The sequence below is a fragment of the Cetorhinus maximus genome, chromosome 3 (assembly GCF_964194155.1).
Source record: "Cetorhinus maximus chromosome 3, sCetMax3.hap1.1, whole genome shotgun sequence".
In the NCBI taxonomy this organism is placed as follows: Eukaryota; Metazoa; Chordata; class Chondrichthyes; order Lamniformes; family Cetorhinidae; genus Cetorhinus; species Cetorhinus maximus.
This window is the reverse complement of record NC_135881.1, coordinates 158,691,880-158,696,404: the sequence shown is the minus strand read 5'-3', so window position 1 is coordinate 158,696,404 and position 4,525 is coordinate 158,691,880.

The following is a 4,525-nucleotide window of genomic DNA, read 5'->3' as shown; positions in this document are numbered from 1 at the left end:
ATTATATCAATTTTTAGCAATTGATCAAATTCCAGCATTTTGCCTATCTGCAGATATATCTCATTCCACACATTTGTAGAATCTCCCATTACCATGGAATTCACGGCTTGTAACTTCTGCGCTTTCGCTGACAGCACAGGTTTCTCCATTTCAATGAATTTCTCCCTCTCCAGTAATGTCCATCTACGTTAATATCTCTATTTCTAAGAATCTACATATTTCTAAATGTTCATTTAGCTCCATTTCTCTCTTTTCAAAAAACCTGTTTACTGTATGCAACAAGTACTCAGTTTCTTGCAAGTAATCAGATTCTGCACATGTGCAGCTTCTCTGCATTCGCAGAAACTTCTATTTCTCCATCTGCTTCAACTGATGCAAGCCTGACTCCTTTCCATATAGCATTATATCATTTTCTAACAATTCATCAACTTCCAGCATTTTACATATCTGCAGCTGTATCTCATTCCCCACATTTGCAAAATCTCCCATTTCCTTGAAATTCCTTGCTTATAGCTTCTGCTGTTTCTCTGAATATGGACATCCCTCCATTGCCTATACTCTCGCTATCACTATTAATTTCTACTGCCAATCCAGACAACTTTCTCCATATCAATCAATCAGTTCATTTCCAGCTACCTGGCATTCACCTCAAAATATTATTTTCAATTTCTCCCTATAGCAGCAAAACTAGTTCTCTGTATTAATCAAATTCTCAATATCCTGCAATTTGTTAGATTCAGCACATTTGCAGGTTTACCGCATTCATCACAAGTTCAATTTCTCCATATCCTTCAGTTAAAGCAAACCTGGCTCTCTGCATCTTTCAAACTGTCGATTTCCAGCAATTGAACAAATTCAAGCTTTTTCTCTATCTGCAGTTTTATCTCAATCCCAATCTTTGTGAAATCTCCCTTTTCAATGAAATTTGCTGTTTGTATCAACTGCCCTTTCACTGACTGGACAGGTTTCTGCTTCTCATTCAATTTATCCATATGCAGTAATTCGATCTACATTAATACATCTATTTGGAACAATCCCCACATATCCAAATGTTCATTCTTCAACTCAGCCTTCAATTTCTCCATTTCTCTCTTGTTAACAAATCTGCTTCTCTCTATCCAACAAATACTCAGTTTCTTGTAGTTATTTTAATTATTCACATTTCCAGCTTCTCTGCATTTGCCGAATCTTCAATTTCTCCATCTGCTTCAACTGAGGCAAACCTGAATCTTTGGCGTATAGCATTACATGAATTTCTAACAATTGATCAAATTCCAGTATTTTACCTATCTGCAGATATATCTCATTCCCTACATTCGTAGAATCTCCCATTACCATGAAATTCACTGCTTGTAGCTTCTGCGCTTTTACTGACAGCACAGGTTTCTCCATTTCAATGATTTTCTCCCTCTCCAGTAATGTCCATATACGTTAATATCTCGATTTCTAAGAATCTACATCTTCGCAAATGTTCATTGTGCTCCATTTCTCTCTTTGCAAAAAACCTGTTCACTGTATCCAACAACTACTCAGTTTCTTGCAAGTAATCAGATTCTGCACATTTGCAGCTTCTCTGCATTCACCGAAACTTCAATTTCTCCATCTGCTTCAACTGATGCAAGCCTGACTCCTTTCCATATATCATTATTTCATTTTCCAAGTATTGATCAACTACCAGCATTTTGCCTATCTGCAGCTGTATCTCATTCCCCACATTTGTAAAATCTCCCATTTCCATGAAATTCCTTGCTTGTAGCTTCAGCTCTTTCTCTGAATGTAGACATCCCTCCATTTCCAATACTCTCACTATCACTATTAATTTCTGCTTCCAATCCGGGCAACTTTCTCCACATCAAACAATCGGTTCATTTCCAGCTACCTCGCATTAACCTCAAAATCTTATTTTTCAATTTCTCCCTTTAGCAGCAAAACTAGTTCTCTGTCTTTATCAAATTCTCAATATCCTGCAATTTGTTAGATTTAGCACATTTGCAGCTTTGCCGCATTCACCACAAGTTCAATTTCTCCATATCCTTCAATTTAAGCAAACCTGGCTCTCTGCATCTTTCAAACTGTCGATTTCTAGCAATTGAACAAATTCAAGCATTTCCTCTATCTGCAGTTTTATCTCATTCCCAATCTTTGTGAAACCTCCCTTTTCCATGAAATTCACTGTTTGTATCAACTGCCCTTTCACTGACTGGTCGGGTTTCTGCTTCTCATTCAATTTTTCCATATGCAGTAATTCCATCTACATTAATACTTCTATTTTGAACAATCCCCGCATATCCAAATGTTTATTGTTCAAATCAGCCTTCAATTGCTCCATTTCACTCCTTTTAACAAATCTGCTTCTCTCTATCCAGCAAATACTCAGTTTCTTGTAGTTATTTAAATTCTGCACATTTCCAGCTTCTCTGCATTTGGTGAAACTTCAATTTCTCCATCTGCTTCTACTGAGGCAAACCTGACTCTTTTGCATAAAGCATTATATCAATTTCTAACAATTGATCAAATTGCAGCATTTTTCCTATCTGCAGATATATCTCATTCCCCACATTCGTAGAATATCCCATTACCATGAAATTCACTGTTTGTATCTTCAGCGCTTTCACTGACAGCACAGGTTTCTCCATTTCAATGAATTTCACCCTCTCCAGTAATGTCCATCTACGTTAATATCCCGATTTCTAAGAATCTACATATTTCTAAATGTTCATTGTACTCCATTTCTCTCTTTTCAAAAACCTGTTTACTGTATCCAACAAGTATTCAGTTTCTTGCAAGTAATCAATTTCTGCACACTTCCAACGTCTCTGCATTCGCCGAAACTTCAATTTCTCCATCTGCTTCAACTGATTCAAGCCTGACTCCTTTCCACATACCATTATATCAATTTCTTACAATTCATCAACTTCCAGCATTTTGCCTATCTGCAGACGTATCTCTTTCCCCACATTTGTAAAATCTCCCATTTCCATGAAATTCCTTACTTGTAGCTTCAGCTCTATCTCTGAATGTAGACATCCCTCCATTCCCAATACTCTCGCTATCACTTTTAATTTCTCCTGCCAATCCAGACAATTTTCTCCATATCAAACAATCGGTTGATTTGCAGCTACCTAGCATTCACCTCGAAATGTTATTTTTCAATTTCTCCCTTTAGCAGCAAAACTAGTTCTCTCTATTAATAAAATTCTCAATACCCTGCAATTTGTTAGATTCATCACATTTTCAGGTTTACCGCATTCACCACAAGTTCAATTTTTCCATATCCTTCAATTTAAGCAAACCTGGCTCTCTGCATCTATCAAACTGTCGATTTCTAGCAATTGAACAAATTCATGCTTTTTCTCTATCTGCAGTTTAATCTCCCAAGCTTTGTGAAATCTCCCTTTTCCATCGAATTCGCTGTTTGTATCTACTGCCCTTTCACTGACTGGACGGGTCTCTGCTTCTCATTCAATTTTTCCATATGCAGTAATTCCATCTACATTAATACATCTATTTGGAACAATCCCCACCTATCCAAATGTTGATTGTTCAACTCAGTCTTCAATTTCTCCATTTCTGCCTTGTTAACAAATCTGCTTCTCTCTATCCAACAAATACTCAGTTTCTTTTAGTTATTTAAATTATTCACATTTCCAGCTTCTCTGCATTCGCCGAAACTTCAATTTCTCCATCTGCTTCAACTGAGGCAAACCTGACTCTTTGGCCAATAGCATTACATGAATTTCTAACAATTGATCATATTCCAGTATTTTACCTACCTGCAGATATATCTCATTCCCCACATTCGTAGAATCTCCCATTACCATGACATTCACTGCTTGTAGCTTCTGCGCTTTCACTGACAGCACAGGTTTCTCCATTTCAATGAATTTCTCCCTCTCCAGTAATGTCCATCTATGTTAATATCTCTATCTCTTAGAATCTATATATTTCTAAATGTTCATTGTGTTCCATTTCTCTCTTTTCATAAAACCTGTTCACTGTATCCAACAAGCACTCAGTTTCTTGCAAGTAATCAGATTCTGCACATTTGCAGCTTCTCTGCATTCGCCAAAATTTCAATTTCTCCATCTGCTTCAACTGATGCAAACCTGCCTCCATTCCATATATCATTATATCATTTTCTTACAATTGATCAACTTCCAGCATTTTGCCTATCTGCAGCTGTATCTCATTCCCCACATTTGTAAAATCTCCCATTTCCATGAAATTCCTTGCTTGTAGCTTCTGCTCTTTCTCTGAATGTAGACATCCCTCCATTGCCAATACTCTCGCTATCACTTTTAATTCCTACTGCAAATCCAGACAACTTTCTCCATATCAAACAATCGGTTCAGTGACAGCTACCTCTCATTCACCTCAAAATATTATTTTTCAATTTCTCCCTTTAGCAGCAAACTAGTCCTCTGGATTAATGAAATTCTCAACAACCTGCAATTTGTTAGATTCAGCATATTTGCAGGTTTAACGCATTCACCACAAGTACAATTTCTCCATATCCTTCAATTTA